We start from the raw sequence: 17672 nt of genomic DNA on the forward strand, positions 1-17672 counted from the left end.
GAAGCCAAAAGAGCCTGGAAGACGAGCAAGCAGGATGGAGACCAGCCTTGAAGCCAGGCCCAGCTATTTCCAGCGATAAACTACACATGAGCAGACTTGAATTCACAGCCTTTGAAAGAGCGGACAGTCCCAGGGATATTAGAAGGCTGAAAAGATAGGTGAGTCAATGCTATGAACCAGCTAAAATAATTTAGTGATCAGAGGCTGCATTAATGGAGGTATAACATCCACACAAGAGGAGGTGATAGATCTGTTCTGTTCAACACTGATTCAAGCACGGAGAATTGGGTTCAGAAAGACTAACTGGATTTTGTGCACAGGTTAGTCTTAAGAATGGAGAAAGGCCTGAAGTAAGCCAGTAAAAGGGCAGGAAGAATGTTCCAGACAGCAGGAAAATATATGCAAAGAATCTGAAAGACAAGTGCTAACTGCTTCTGAAGACCTATAAGACAGGCCAGCATGGCTTAAAGAGAGAGAGAGAGTTGTAGCCATACTGGAGGCTGGAGAAATGGGTGGTAGCCAAACGTGCAGGGGTTTATGGGTCACTCGGAGTTTGGATGTCATCCCAAGCACAATGGGAAGCCCTAACTGTCATTGCATATTGGCCAGGGATCCACACTTGACTAAGTCCCAGACACCACAAACACACACACACACACACACACACACACACACACACACACTGAAAGAACAGCTCTTCTATGTCCAGTCACTGGGAGAGCTTCAAAGGAGTGGGAGGTGGGGAGTCCCCTGAGCCTTGACAATGGGAACAGTGCCCAATGGAGAACTTGGCTGAGGCTGCCACTGGGCGATCCGCGTTCACTTTTGAACCTGGCCTTCAGGGATCTCAGAACCAGTAGCTGGCAGGAAAGGCTTTCTGCAGCACAATTACACGATTCCTCCTCCTTTTTCTTTTTCTGCCTCACCCTGCAGAAAACTTGGACTAGAACTCATCTCTTTTCTGCTGTACTTCCCTTAAAGTCAAAGAAGTAACCACGTTCTCCACTCTTCCTACAGGGTTCACAGCCATATCTCAGGCCACCCCATGGAGAGCATGTGTCTGGGTCCCAAGGGATGCTCTCTTAGGTGTTTCACTGCAGCAAACCACAGGCTGTCATGATTTCATCCCTGGGTGTGGAGGAGAGTCCCACCACCATCACCCCACAAAACCGCCACTGGCCCTGTCTTTCTATTTCCCAGACGCTGCTGCTAGAACTTCCACTACTGGTACCTAGAAGGTAGATGCAGCTGTCACTGTTGCTGCCACCTCACAGGAATGATTCCGTAGTTCCCCGCTTCTTTACTTCCTAGTCCAAGTCCAGAATGGGTATGACCAATGGGCAGAGCCAGGGCCCCCAGCTTATGCCCTGACGGGAAGGCAAGTTGGGAAAGTGAGTTTGCAGATTCTCTGTCTGGTTCCCACCACTGCTCAAAAGCTGGAAGAAGTCTCAGGCATGGGAAGGGGTTCTAATGCTAAAAGGCCAACTAGCATGGTACATACCCACTGCAGGTGGTTTCATACAACACAACTCCTAGTGCCAATTTCTTTTTTTTTCTTCTTTAAAGAAAATGTGATTTTATTAATATTATTTTTTACATTCTAGGATGTTGTTGTGGAGCAGTTGGGAAGGAGGGGGAGAGGGGAAAGGGGAAGGAAATGGGATGGAAGAAGGAGGAAGGAGGAGGGGTGGGATTGAGGCCTGTGGCACCCCCGACATTCCCACAGGAGAGACCGGGGAGCTTCCAGCGATGGCTTGGTCATTGCTGGGCTGGGTGCAGATGTCAGGGGGTGTGGCAAAAGCCCTCACCCCTCACCATCCCATATGGGAACCTGGGTCCCTTCTTGCTGCAGCTTGGTGGTTGTTGCTGGGCTGGTTGCACGTGTCAGGGGGGCATGGCCGAGGCCTCAGCCCCAGCGCCAATTTCTATCCTTGGCTCTTGGTTTTAAGAAGCAGCAAGGTCAAGACTAGGAGAATTGAAGGATGGACCCAGGATCCTCATAAACTCCTGCTAGCAGCAAAGATAAGGGATTTGTGGGTCCCACCTGGGCAGACCCTCCATATTTAAACCCAATGTTCACTCCCAATGGAGACAGAAGGTCAAAGACACAGGCAGAGTCTACGTGTGAGCTGAGCTGCTCCTTCCCCCAGGGTGGTCAGTCTTTCAGGGGCTGAAGACAAAAGCTGCAGAGGCTGCCTCAAAGCATAAATGCATAAACTGACTCCCCTGCCCCCTGTCTACCCCCAACATTTGCCCTGGAAGCTTCTGCTTCTTTACTCACAAGCCCACATCAAGACTTCTGGGAAGCAACCACATCTGCCCCACCATGATGCAGGCTGCATCCCCTTCCTCGAGTCCTAGGTTCCTAACCTCTTAGAGTCTGTCCATCTGCACTCCTGGCACCATCAAAGATGGAAAAACCACCCAACGAGGCCAGGCCATCTGTCTTCTGGAAAACTCCTGCACCTTATAAAATCCTTTCCTGAGATTCCAAGCCCAGGGGACCCCACCTGGCAGGAGTGGGGTACAGAGACCAACATCCCCTCTCCATGCCAGCCAGGAGGGAGCAGCATCTGCCAGCCAACACTCCTCTTTCTTTCCAGGTCCTTCCCTAAGACTAGATAGAAGCAGGGGAGGAGAGCTACCCCAGGGAAGCACGCTAAAATTAAACCACAATGAGAGCGGGATGACTAAAGCTTCCCCCGAGCAGCATCTGCCAGCCAACACTCCTCTTTCTTTCCAGGTCCTTCCCTAAGACTAGATAGAGGCAGGGGAGGAGAGCTACCCCAGGGAAGCACGCTAAAATTAAACCACAATGAGAGCGGGATGACTAAAGCTTCCCCTGTGATTAATTTAGGACACACCACACCAGCCAGCTCTTCCCAGAAATTAGATGAAACCTTTAGGGAAGAGGAGCGTTCCATGTGACATAATCACACACTTGAGACACCAGCCCCCCCACTTTCCACCCCCTCCCCTTTAGCCTAGAGAAAAGAGTAATAATAATAATAATTAAGCCGGTCTATTTACGGTTCTGAAAATCAGCAGTTCCAGGCCACACCTGCTAGGGTCGAGCTGCGCTATGGAAAGACTCTGCAAGACGTCCCTAAGTCTGCCTAACTGCAGCGAGACGAGGGAGCTGCCAAAGACCCCCCTTCGGGAGAACACAAGGGCTATTTAGAACAGCTCGTTGATGGGGTCAAGGAGAGGAAGCCGGAGACTCTGAAGGGCATTCCATGTCATGAAATTTAGCCGGCGGCCCAGGCTCATCACTCAGCATAAGCCATACAGATTTATTTATATTTTGCACGAAAGAGGGAAATTACTTAGCCGTAGGGATCAATTCTTCAATCCAATGTTTCTAACATGGCAATAAATTTATTTCACCGTCTCCCTTTTCCTTTTTCTTCTTTTTGAGCTTAGAGAAATAAGCCACCCTCTGGGGAGGGAGAGGAGAGGAGGACACTCAAAGGAAGCCAGGGCAGAGAGAACCTCGGCACCCAGCTGGGGAGCACTCACTGAGGCAGCCTGGCTTTGTGGGACAAGCACTGGAGCTGGAGTCAGGAGACCTGGGTCCAGACCCAGGAGCTGTCACTTTTCTGCAGCATAAATAACCCTGAGCAAGTCAGAGCTCCATTTCTTAATCCCTGCAATGGGGATAACTATTCTGGGCCCCACTGGGTTGGTGTGAGAAGTAAATAAGACCAGGTATATTCAGGCTTCCAGGTCAGCTCCCAACAGAACATCAACATGACGATTGAGGATGAATTTAAATCAGATTTGATGGTGTGACCCGTAGCCTGTCCCTACCCATGCTGCATAGACTGTAAGTTACAGAGATAGCATAGCTTGAGCCAGGGGACATCTGGGGCCATTTCCCAAGGCCAGAGAGTACTTGGAGCTCCCTCCCCACCAGAGGGACAGGGTGAATCTGGGATGTTTGTGACTGCTCTGGCCTAATGCACCCAAAGCCTAGGGATTCTCCAGCACCTGAACAGGTGTGATGAATGATCCCCTGGGAATGGCACACCCCTTCACTGGAGACAGGCTGGGGCTGATGTACAGTACAAGTAAAAGCAGCTGCCAGGCAACATGGTGCTGTTGTTGGAGTGAGCAGGACTGAAGCCATGTTCAGACCTAAAACTGCCTGGGCTGCTGGGGGTGGATTAAAAAGGACAGTTTTTTCTTCTTCACTCTTTCTTCCCACCCCATGACTTTCCTATCGTGCTTGCTAAATAGGAGAACAAGGCTGGGAAGCTAATCAGTACTTTGCAAAGCTAACAGTTCTTTCTCTGAGGCTTGTAAGAGCTTTGAGAAGTGATCAAGGCCAAATGACTGGAAACTGACCTTGGGTGTCAGCCAAGTCAACCAGAGCTCTGTGAGTGAAACTATGCAAAAGACTTTGCAGAAAAGATGATTCTACTCTGGAGCAAATCAAAATGTTGCAGGGTCCTGAGATTGCAGCGAAGATGAGAACAAAAACCAGAAGAAGCCTTGGTGAGACCTCGTACCTGACTCGTAGACATGGACCCCTCATAGCTCACGTCCCCTTCTCTCCTGCTTTTCACCTCCCCAATTCCATTCTCTCAATCCCTCCTTTAAAAACCCCTCGGTAAGCCTGAGTCTTTGAGATGGCTTTAGCCTGGCCATTCTCCTTGAGGTTTACCAGAGAGATGGGTTTAGCCTAACACCTCTCCTCAGGTCGCTGGTATTCCTGAATAAAAGCTGACTTCCGTTTTCACCAACATTTGACTTTTGAGTGGTTTGCTTTTGTCTGGGGGCAGGCAGCTGGACCTGTGAGTATGATATCAATTTTGGGGAGCCTCAGCCAGGAGCTGAGTGTGCCCTGTAATGCTGTATTGGAGAAACACTAGCGTGGGATTGACTGGGAGGAAACAATGTCACAGGGACGAGGGTCAGGAAAGTGACAGGAAACTTTCCTCCTGGGAGATGCTTGAAGCAGGAGGGGTGAGGATAGTTCAGACAGAGGGAACAACCTGGACCAAAGCAAGAAGGCAGGAAGTGCAGGGGTACTGGGGAAATAGTAGAAAAAATCACCCTTCAAGGCCCATGCCAAGCAACTCCTCTTCCAGGAAGATCTTTCTGACCTGGGGTGGTGCCCCTGCTCCCAACGGACCAACTAACTGATCATACTCCTGGAAGCCTCCTTTACAGCAGCATTCAAGACCCTCCAAATCGAGCTGCAGACTGCCTTTATTCTCCTAGGCCAGCATTCCCCAAACCCAGCCCCTACCACCCACCTCCTTGCTCCAGGAATTATCTGCACTTGGAATGCCTCCCCTGCCCCACTTTCACCCATCAAGACTCTGAGTATTCTACTAAGTCCAACTCAAATGACCCCTTTCCAGGACACTATCTTAGACCATTCATCCCCCTGAATCTTGTCATCCTGCCACCCCTGAATCTTCAGAACATTTTGTCCTTTGGGGGAGTGCTATGGTTTGAATGTTTTTGTCCCCTTCAAAACTCACATTAAAATTTAATTGCCATTGTAACAGCATTGAGAGGTGGGACCTTTAAGAGGTGATTAGGCCATGAAGACTAGTGAGTGGGATTTGTAACATTATAAAAGGATGAATTTGGCTCCTTCTTGCCCTGTCTTTGCCATTCCACCTTCCACCATGTAAGGACAAAGCATTCAAGGCACCAGAATCACCTAACCCGCCAGTGCCTTGATCTTGGACTTCCCAGCCTCCAGAACTATGAGCCAATAAATTTCTGTTCATTGTAAGTCACCCAATCTGTGGAATTCTGTTATGGCAGCATGAGACAGACTAAGACAGGGGACTCCTAATGTACCTCGCTGTATTGCACCAACATTCATAGAAAAACAAACGTTTATCAAGGGTGGATAAACAAACAGGATATATGCATACAATGGAATACCACTCAGCAAAAAAGGGGATGGATTACTAATAGACGCAACATGGATCTCAAAAATATTATATTGAGTAAAAGAAACCAAACACAAGAGTATATACATTTTGAGTCCCCCTATATAAAGTTTTAGAGCAGGCAAAACTAACCTATGGAAATAAAAATCAGAACAGTGGTTGTGTCTGGGAACAAGGGGATTAACCTGAAAGGGGCATGCAGAGTGAGAGAACTTTCTGGAGTGATGAAAACGTTCTGGTTCTATATACTCCAATAATTACCTCATTCATAAATTTTGTATTGATTACACATTGAATGATTATATTTTGGACATATTAGTTTAAGTAAATATATTAAAATTAATTTCACCAAATCCTTTTTACTTTTTTACTAAGGTGGCTAGGAAAATGTACCTACACGGCTCACGTTATATTTTGGGACAGCACTGCTGCAGATGTTGATTAGGGTGTTGGTTACATTGGGGTACACATTTGCCAAAACTCATCAGAATGTACCCATAAGTCTGTGCACATCATTATTTGTAGATTATATCTCAATCATAAAACATATTTTAGTGAACACCTACTATGTGCAGCCAGATACTGTCAGGCATTGGGAATACCATGCTGTAGAAAAAAAGACCCAGTCCCTGCTCAATCTAGTCAGAGAAACTGACTTTAATCAAATAATTGCTCTAAAAATGATCTTATCGCCTATGCCAAGCACAAGACTGTTGAGACAGGAACCATGTCTGGACGTCTTTGCCACCCACCGCTCTCTAGCTGAGACATGGGTGTGTATTAGGTGCTCCGAAAATTCGGATGCACTGAGTTGAACTATGGAATTGGTTAAAGTCCATTTTCTGAAACAGGCAGCTAAACGAAGGCTATCAGGTTTCTGCTTTTCAGTTAGACCAACTAACACATGAGAGCTTTTGTCTTTCTGTAAAATGTCCAGGGACAGAAGGATCCAGAGTGAATCCCTGTTCTTGGCCTGCTCCTTTGGGATATAATCCTAGTATAAATTGTGAAATGTTTTGGTTAAATACTCTGAGCCTCTTGGGTAAATACTGTGAAAAGCAAGGTGGTCCCCCCAAAATAGATTTTCTTATTTAATTGGAGAGTGTATATATGGACTGCTTCCCCCACCCCAGAGATTGTGAAGGTAAGATATGTCAAGAAACATCCACATAGAACAGGTGTCCCCCATCACGGTGGATGCATTCGTGTTTTTTAGTTTCTTAGGAATGGTTTGTAAATAGGCTCAGCCAGTTTTCTCGCCAAGAGCCTCAAGCCTTCGTGCAGGAGTTACTCCTGGCCTATTGGCACAGAGCTCTCTCTCCACAATATCTACCTCCACACATCTTGGGACTAAAGGGGACTAAAGCAGAACCACTTGAGCAATCCCTATTTGCTCATGAGGTTTCAAAGAAAGCAGTCCCATGACCTGGTAGAAGTCACTTAAATGTCTGGATCCATTAGAGGCCACTGAAGTGAAAATCCAACTGTAGCAGCTGTAGAAGGAGCTTTGATATTAATTCATTTCAGGGCAGTTATTGACTTCTGCTCTGAACTGAGCCTACACAGGGTGCAGAGGCCCAGGAGACACATAGAAGAATCAGGCCAGGTCCCTGCCTGCAAGAACCCCACAATCTAATGGTAGGAGTATAATGAGCACTGTTACTGCCAAGTCACAGGTAAGAAGGGCCCAAAGAGAGTATTTGGGGAACATAGGGGAGGGTGATTTCGTCCCAGCCTGCAGAAAGCTGAGCAGTTCCTGAGCACCTCCTGTGTGCCAAGCATTGTGCTGGGCTCAGAGTCTATCCACATGGCTCAGAATGGTTTTCTGCTTCCTCCATACACTTTACCATTTTCACAGTAGCCAGAGAGATTGTTTACAGTCATAAATAAGATCATGTCACTCTTCTAGTTAAACACTTTCGATGACATCCAACTGTATTTAGAATTAAGCTCAAATTTCTCAACATGGTTAACTTAGCTACTACTGTGTAAAAATTGCCCTGAAAACGAACCTCTCCAAAACACAGTGAGCTAACAACAACAATAATGTACCATGACGTGTCCAGAGTTCAGCTAGATCAGCTGATTTAGGCTGACTTGGCCAGGGTGACTTGGCCACGCGTCTTCAGAAAAGCAGTTCAGCCTCAACTGTTTTTCTTGTGGTATGGCAGGGTGCAAGAGAGTAAGCAAAAATACATCAATTTTTTCATGTATCCTCTCAAGACCTAGTCTTGGAACTTCTAACAAATATTATTGGCCAAAGTAAATTACCTGGCCAAATCCAAAGGTAAGAGGCAGGAAGGATGCCCGACCCAAAATGACACGATGGCAAGGGTGTGGATGCAGGGAGGGGTTCAGAGTTGGGGCCAACGACGCCATCTGAGCTGTCCTCCACCATGTCTCCAGACTCACCTTGTATGTGTCATTCCCTTTCTTTGCTCCAACCGCACGGGCCTTTCTTCACTCCCTCAAGTGCAACAAGCTCTGTCCCCTCCAGGGCCTTTGCACGCTTCTTCCCTCTGCTTGAATCTATTCCTCATTCTTTGCAGGATGGCTTTCTTCCATCCTTCTGATCTCACCTCGAACGTCACTTCCTTAGAGAGTCCTTTCGTAACTCTGCAGCTGGAGTCCACTCTCACCTTTTTTCACGGTGCTCTTCATCATACCTATCACAGTTTGTAGTTGTATTTGTTTTTTAGTTGTTCATTGTCCATGTCCCTGCGAGATTCTAAGCTTCCCAAAGAAAGACAAAGTGTCTGTTATGTTCACCAAAGTGTATCCCCAGTGCCTTTCACAGTATCTGGCACATAGTAGGTGCTCAATTCATAAAGCATCATTGAGTTTGCATTTGAGCTGAACTTTGAAGGAGGGCTGCAATGTGAAAGGCAGATGGACAAAAGGCATTCCAGACGTAAGAAACAGCCTAGGCCTAGGGTTCTCAAAGTGTGGTCATCAGCATCACCCGGGAGCCTGTTAGAAAATGCACATGCTTGGGCCATAAACCTATTAAATTAGGATCTCCAGAATTGGGGTCCAGCAGTCTGTGTTTTAGCAAGCTCTTTGGATGATTCTGATACAGACTGAGGCATAAGAACCACTGGCCTAAGCCAGAGATCAGCAAACTTTTTTTTCCTATAAATAACAAGATGTAAATATTTCAGGCTTTGCAGCCATTAAGGTCCGAGTGGCAACCACTCAGCTCTGCAGTTCAGTGTGAAAGCAGCCACAGGCAATATGTAAACGAATGGGCGTGGCTGTGTTCCAGTGAAAAACGTTACTGACAAAAAGGGGCAGACTTGGCTTGTGGGCTGTAGTTTGCTGGCCCCGACCTAAGCAAAGTGTGTGTGTCACAACTTGCATTTTTTAAGCTCACAATTCACATCTCTAGCTAAAGGAAGTAAAATTTCAGAGCTAAACAAATTTCTTTTTCATAAAAATTCCATTTATTCAACAAATTACTCAATGCCATCTCTGCACCAGGCATTCAATACACATAAATGAGAAAGATGGATCAGCAATCTTCCAAAAAAGGGAACTCAAATTAGCTAAGCGCCTATTATGAGCCAGTGACTTCATGTATGTTGTCCTATTTATTTCTTACAACAACCCTACCAGAATGGTGTGATTCTACCCATTTGACAATCAAGGAAACTGAGATTCGGGGGGCAAAGTGCTTGCTGTAGGCCTCACAGCCAGGAGTTGGCAGAGCCAGGATTCAGACCCATTCTGATCAACTCCAAAGCCAGAGCTATGTCTCCTGAGGAGAGGATTCCACAGACAGTCCTGAGAGATGGGACTTGTTAGTGCGTGCATCTTTGTGATGGGGTGCACCTTCACACATCAGGCCTGACCAGCATCCCGCCCCCAAGTCCTGCCACCAGTACCTTCTACTTCTGCCTGCAGAAACCATGAAATAGATCAGAAAGAAACTAACAAGGTAAATCACAATTTTCCACTGTGTTGTGTGCCTCTTCTCAAATGCAACCGGGGGCTCCCTGGGAAATGGGGAGTATTGCTATTATTTAATAACATGCAAAGTAATTTTTTAGAAGGAGTGTGCTTTTTTTGGATGAATACTGATTGAATCTCATCTTCCTGACCAGAGAGTAAATCAAGCCTTTCAAACAGGTGATTGAAACGATGCTAGAAGTCGATTTGGTTTCACTCAAACCCGCCCTTGTAAGAAGGGAGCTAAGAGCTTCCTGCTATCTCAAGAATCATCAAATTAAGGAGAAGTTGGAGCTGGCAGGGAACCAGGGAGGTGTTTCAGCCCCAGCCTCTGACTGCAGCCAGTTCAGAAGAACCTGGAGTCTCCTGGGGCCAGGAGCAGTGACTCCCACCTCTCCCACCCAGGAGTTTCTCCTTCCAAGCAATATAATGCCTTTCGTTGCAGGTTAGTTTCACAGAAATAAATCCGTGCATTTTCTGCAGTAACTGGGGCATGAAAGTGACTGTGGCTTTGGAAAGAGGCTGGTGTGCACAAGCACCATGCCAGGAAGGGACTCAGGCCCCTGGGAGGCTGCTTTAGCAGGGAAAACAGGAGGAGCTATGGAAATGTTTCCATCCTGGCATTGTTTCTGCACAGCAGCCACTAGTGCACTTACGTCCCCTTGTCCCCTCCTGGCCTATCTGAGACCTGGTCCCAGAGAATCGTCCCCTGGGAAGGCTCTGTCCTCCCCAGAAGGGGAGAAGCAAAGGACTTTCCAAAATGCAGGGGGCATTCCAAAGCATCCTTTTGGAGTGGTGAATTCCTGGGGACAGCCAACAATATTCTCCCATCGGCCTCCTCTCCAGAGCTATTATCTGTTCATCTCCAAAATTCCCCACCTGACACACTCTCTTTTCTCTCTTGTCACCTGGCCCCTCCCCAGAGCCACTTCTCCCTCTTCCCCAAATACAATGTCAAAATACTTTAGAGATTAAATGAAAACTGTATCTAGAAAGTGATCAGTTTAGCTCAGCCAGAAGCCTCCTGCCCGCTTCTGCCATCACAGCTCCCATGCTGAAGACACTCTCCCAACTGGGTCAGGGAACAAGAGGGCAAAGCCCCAGAGCAGCAGCCCGGCAGGCCCAGAGATGGTCTCCTGGAGGAAGCAGCCATCACCCTGGGAACATTGAGGAGCAACCAGCGTGCAGTTTTAGAAGGCATCCTACTTTGAGACAGGTGACCTCCCTAGTGCCTGGCCTCCCCATGCTGCCCCCACTGTTTTGCCTGGTCTGTGCCCACAGCGGATTGTGATAGGCAAAATTGGCCCCACTGCTCTACCCAAAACCAGATGATCCAAAGGTGAGTCAGGTGTGGGGTCTGGTGGTCACAAGGGATGCACAGAGGATATGCCTAGATCGGATGCACCTGCCCAGAAGAGGGCATGGCCTTGTTCATCTTTGTAACCCCAGTAGCTTCCTCTGAGCCTGGCTCTGTGCAAATGTGAGGCAGGGAAGGAGAGATGAAAGAGGGAGGAAATCCAGAAGAAAATGAACTTCTCAGAAAGCACCTTGAGCCAGAGCTCAGACTGGAAACTGAATGGAGGGACAATGCAGACTCCTCAGGGCACTGGACAAAGGAGTCCTGTACTGGTCAGGACTCAGGGGACTGCCAGCCTAGCCACAGTGAGAGAAGCAAGATGCTAACTGACACTGGGGGGTGCCGGGGCGATCAAGAGCCTTAGGCCATGAGACAGAAAGCCAGGTGTCCAGCCCCACCATCAGCCACCTTACAGTCTCTCCTGGGCCTCAGTCTTCTCATCAGTAAAATGGGTTGGATAAGACCACATCCAAGACACCTCCCATCAGGCTTTCTGTGCTGGCCTCACCTGTAGGCAGATGGCACTTTGCCAGAACTCCCTGCCGAGGGCAAATGTTTTGGGGGCATTCAGAGGGCAAACCAGAGAGTGTGCTCCTGACCTAGGACATTCCCAGAAGGAAGAGTGAGAGGAAGGTAAAGACACAAGAATATGCATCAGGACCTGGTAGCAACAGTGAGGCTGGCTGGGGGGTGGGCAGAGCCAGGCAGCCACATCCCCTTCCCACCCTCCCCCCGACCACCAGGTCCAAAATCAGTTCTCCCCTGTTGTTCTGTCTTTTCCCTCAGGGCACCCATCCTGACCACCATTTATTTATACAACATCCTGACCACCATTTATTTATACAACAACCACTTACTACAGAGTGCTTACATGTGCCAGGCATTGTTCTAAATGCTTTTTAGGAATATTAATCCCATTAATCCTCATAACAACCCTATGAGATAAGTGCTATTGTTAATTCCATTTTACAGATGAGAAAACTGAGGCACAGAAGATCAAAGGAGCTTGCCCAAGATCACCACAGCTAGTAAGCAGCAGAGCCAGGGCTTCCCAAGGGCAGGGCTTGGGTCTGTTCTATTTGTAGTCTAGCACGTAGTCGGTGCTTGATAAATTTACTGACTCCACAAATAAATGATAGAACACAGGACAGCTGACGTGGACTGTGTTGGTGGCAGACTCAAACTGCCACCAAAGAGACACTGGAACCGGGCAGGTGCCCACTCCCACCACTGTACGTAGTCTGCCTTCTCTCTGCCTGGCCCTTCCACAGCCTGGGCTGGGTCTTCCTGGACTGTGAACTTTGATGAGACCTTGAAAGGATCCTAGAGTCAGGCGTGAACCCTTCCTGGGGTCTACAGGAACAGGAGCCTCTGTCTTCCTGTAGCTTCCCCTGCCTCCCTCCACCTCCGTGGTTGGAGACTCCAATTAATTATGCTGGGTAATTAGATAAAGAATATTCATTTTTCATTAATGACGGTAAACTCTTGCTCTGTGGCTGAGTTCCTCATGTTTTAATTAAGCGGCTCCTGAAATCCGCGTGGCTCCTCTGCGAGTGCTCCCTCTTATAATGAACAGTCACTTGGAATTTTAAGAAGTGAAGGATTCCTTCCCCAAGTTAATTACCTCAAAATTAGCTTAATCACAGCTCATTTAAACTTATCTAAACAACAGCGCAAGGAGTTCCAGGAAACAGACGTTCTGACTTTGCTTGTTAGAGTCAAAAAAAGTAATAATAACATAAAAGTCACCTCTGGTGGATAGCAGTGACCCCTTGAAGCTTGCTCAGAACTGGAATATTCCCAGCATCACAGGTTTGAATCAGCAGTGAAAGCATTTGGCCTCTTCTGGGGCCAGTGGCCCATCTGGGTTCCTGGGTTCCTGGGGGATGTGGGGTGCGGAGCACCCCTCCCCTGTGACCCTTCTCCTCCTCCAAACACCTCCACTTCCTCATCTGCTCACAGGTCAGGTCGTACTTGGGGTTGTGGCCAAGTCTGGCCCTTCCCCACTGGGCATGTACAGACCATAGTGTCTGCAGAGGAGGGGACCAGGCACTGGAGAGGCACAGGCTCTGGGTGCCCGAATTCCATCTGCAGCTCTACAGACATGACCACACCCAGTGTAATGCCTGGCCCACTGCGGGCACTCGATATGCATTTATTGAATGAATAAATCAATGAATGACCAACTGCATGGCCCTAGGAAGCAGAGCTACAATCAAGACAGAAACTTCCAGATTTTAGCTCTGTACAAGAAAAGGACAATCTTCCCATAAAATTGGCCTGGGTGCCCCCAACGAACATTTATGGGGAGGCCTCACTGTGTGCGCCAGGCACTGGGCTAAGTTTTTTACACCAAGTATCTTGTTTAATCCTCACAACAGCCCTGCAGCACAAGAACGATTATTATCCTCATGGCACAGGTGGGGCAACTGAGGCATAAAGAGGTGACAGAATTTGCACAAGTTCCCACTGGTAATAAACAGCAGGATTTAAACCCAGATACGCTCCAGAGCCACTCTAAGAAGGAGAAAGTTGCCTGGCCTGGGACTGAACAAGCAGAGTCTGCAGGACCACAGATCTAAGGATGCTCTAGAGGGGACCAGAGTTCAAAGGAAAAAGAGGGGAAACTGGGTCACTCATGGACCCCCATTCTGTCACAGGTTGGAAGAGATTTGGGCGTCCAACATCTCCACCTGCCCTAGGGACACCGTTCAATCCTACTCTGTGGTTTGGAATGGTGAGACTGGAGCAAGCCCTGCAGATAGGCACCAGCCCGCCCTGCAGGGACCAGGCAGGCCAGCAGGAGGCTGCCACTCCCCCTCCCTGCAGAACAGCCGGGGACCTCCTGAGTGCAGCAGGCTGGGAGATCATTTATCTGCATCCTGTGTTCCACACAATTGGCTTTCCTTTGCCAACTCTGTTGGGGCGGGAATGCTCGAAAAGCCTACAAGCGGCGGCAAGCCATCATAAAAGGCTTCCAAAAATAAGAGGCCACTTCCCCAGTGTAGAGATAAATACTCTGGCAGCCCTGCACTTTCTGCCCCTTTTGCCTAATCCCAGGTCACCCTGGCTCACCAAAGGACCCTGTAGTGCCTGGCAAGGGTCCGGAACTCCCCAGCCATTACCTGTCCCCTCCTCCACCCTCACCCCCCAGGAGAGGTGGCACCATGGCCACTTCCCCAGTGTAGAGATAAATACTCTGGCAGCCCTGCACTTTCTGCCCCTTTTGCCCAATCCCAGGTCACCCTGGCTCACCAAAGGACCCTGTAGTGCCTGGCAAGGGTCCGGAACTTCCCAGCCATTACCTGTCCCCTCCTCCACCCTCACCCCCCAGGAGAGGTGGCACCATTGCCGAGAGACACCGTGTAATTCCGCTGTCACTGCCCTAATTACACCCCATGGTCCTCCTGCCGGCACCGCCCGCACCCTGCGCTGCCTGCATAATGGTCCTTTTTTTTTAAAGACACTCTCTCCTTTTCACAGCTGCCTTTTGAAGGCGAACAATCTCACACAATGTCGCTTAATGACAGCACTGCCTCACTCTCCAGCAATCCCAGCCCCCAGGCTCCAGTCCCCAGCCCCCTTCATCTCTCTCTTTTTTTTTTTTTAACTTGATAATCATCATAATTGTCATAATCACCCTGGAGTTAAGAGAAGGTACCTGGGACATTTCAATCAATTATGAAGTGACCTAATAAAAGGTTGAGATGGTCTATGTGAGCGGGAGGCGGAGGGAGGAAGGGAGGGAGGCCGGCACACAATCACACGTGAGCAAGTGCGGGAACGTGTGTGCACACACACGCCACACACGTGCACACAACAGGCCCTGACGGCTGACAATAAGGGAGTCAGAGACGGGAAATTTTGATGCTTCAGAACAGAGAGTGAGGTCAGATCAGACCCCACTCACCGCAAGCCCTATAATTAGCAAACAGCTCTCTTGCCTGACCAAAGCGCAAAACAGACAGCCTCACAGAAATGATCAAGACTACGGGTACTGGAGGCCAGTCCCCTGAATTTGAGTCCCTGCTTAGCTTCTTTCTGGCTCCTTGCTTAATTTCTCAAAAGCCTCACTACACTCATCTGGAAAATGGGATAGCAAACCAACCCACCGTAAGGTCTGGTGAGGACTGAATGTTCTGACCACATTATGTAAAATAATCTCTCTCTAGATTAATCTCTATCCTAGTGTATTAATTTATTTCCTTCACAGTTTTAGGACAATCTGAAAACACATTATGTGAGTGTGTGTATATATGTGTGTGTGTGAAATTCTTTAATGAACACCTCCTCCCACATGCTATCAGATCTTTGAGGGCAGTTTTAGCCACATCTACAGCATGTGAGGTTTAGGAGCACAAACCCCAGAGCTAAACTTGCTGAGTGCAAATCCTGACACCACCACCTACCAGCTGTGTGGCCTTGGGTAAATTACTCAACCTCTCTGTCATGCTATCAGATCTTTGAGGGCAGTTTTAGCCACATCTACAGCATGTGAGGTTTAGGAGCAGAAACCCCAGAGCTAAACTTGCTGAGTGCAAATCCTGACACCACCACCTACCAGCTGTGTGGCCTTGGGTAAATTACTCAACCTCTCTGTGTCTCAGTTTCCAACATCCGTAAAATGGGAATAATAGTAGCACCTACATTTAGGGCTGTTGTGAGAATGAAGTAATTCATTATACATAAAGAGCTTAGAACGGTGCTGGCTTACAGTAAGCACTGTGTTTGGTTGTAGCATTATCCCAAACTCCTCAAACAGCTCCCGACGTTGTGTAGATGCTCCATATATATTTGTTGAGTGGATAAGACATGCATCGCTGTTAGCACTAAGAGCATAATAGGTGGTGAGCATAAAATAAGTTTTAGCTGTCATTATCATCATTACCATTATTATTGTTGTTACTGGACACGACCCTCACCCTACCCACTCCCTCAGGGACCGCTGTCTTCATTGTTCAGATGAGGAGTTGAGGCCAGGGACAGCTTGCTGCAAAAGTCCTGCCAGATCGGGGCAGTGGGGACCCAACCCCTGTTCTCCTAGCCTCAGCATTTCTGCTACACAGAGGCCTGGCCCGAGCAGCTGGCTCCAAGGTGTTTAATAAACGCATGTCCCTCCCAAAGACACCCTCCCCTCTGCCCACCAAAGCCTGGAGTCAAATCTGCTTTTGATGTGCTGGGGCCTCCTAGGAGCCGGCTCTGTGATGGAGAGGCTGAGCCATCTGCCACCAGCCTGGGGCTGTTGGGAGGGAGCTGAGCTGGCCAGGAGCAGAGCAAGGTGTGAACGGGCTTTGTGCTCCTTGAATGACATGGCTGCTGTCTCTCCAGCAGGACAGGGGTGAGAGGAAGAGCACAGCAGTGTCAGATCCCATCCGCCCACCACCACCCACCTGCAGGACCTGAGGGTGAGGCACGAGATGTCAGCACCACACTGGAAATGAACACCAGGGCTAGAGGCCTCAGCAGAAGGGGGCAGGGCCTTGGCTGGAGCCTCAAACCAGGACAGGAAAGTTCTAGATGGGGGGAGCCAGAGGTAGAACCCATAGGCCCCTCTAACCAAAACTAACAAATCAGCTCAAAGCAGACAAGGTCAGGTAAGATCTTTAGATGCCCTAAAAACTGAAAAGTGTGGTGCCATCCCCCTCCCCTACTGCAAATTTCAAAATAAAATTTGAGTTTTTGAAATGACACAAAAGTTACAGGAATTACAAAGGCAGTTTGCATAGTGGTGAGGGTCCTGGGTTCTAGAGCCAGGCTGTCTGGGTTTAAATCCTGGCTTTGGGCAAATCACTTGAACTCTCTCTGTACCTCAGTTTCCTCATCTTTGAAAAGGAGGGGATGATGACAGAATATTTCTTCAGGTGGTTGTGAGGATTCAGGGGATAATATAAATTAAGTACTTAAAACCCAATACAGAGTGAAACCATATTAAGTGTGTTTATTATTGTGCTTTTTGAAATTAAAATACCTGCTTTCTAGGTTTTTAGATTGCAAACTTCTGGATAAGTTCATTGAAGGTAGACACACTTGTAGGCTGCCCTAATCATGTGCCTAGGTTTGCCCATGGAGTAACCCACCCCCCAACAAGGAGTGTGGGGAGGACCAAGCTCGTTCCCCCAGAAAGCGCCAGCACTGCCATGACCTCTGAGGCCAGCACCTGGCACCCTGCCAGAGCCATAGGTGAGAGGGGCTGGGCAGGGGCCAGCATCAGTAGGGCCCCTGGGGTGGGAGGTCAGTGTCCAGTCACTGAGAAGGGACAGGGAGAGGCAGGAACCGTGTCCCTCCCTGATCCCCACGAGGCAGGTCTGGTGGGGGTCTGTTTGCCAGGACCAAGCACAAGAGTAGCAAGGGGAAGAGGACTCAGAGAGTGGCCCAAGCACTAGGGCTTATGTCCCTCCTGGCTGGGGTCAGGGTTGGCCCAGGCCGGCAGGGTGAGGCTGAGCTATGTACCA

The sequence above is a fragment of the Galeopterus variegatus genome, unplaced genomic scaffold, assembly GCF_000696425.1.
Source record: "Galeopterus variegatus unplaced genomic scaffold, G_variegatus-3.0.2 Scaffold2098, whole genome shotgun sequence".
NCBI lineage: Eukaryota > Metazoa > Chordata > Mammalia > Dermoptera > Cynocephalidae > Galeopterus > Galeopterus variegatus.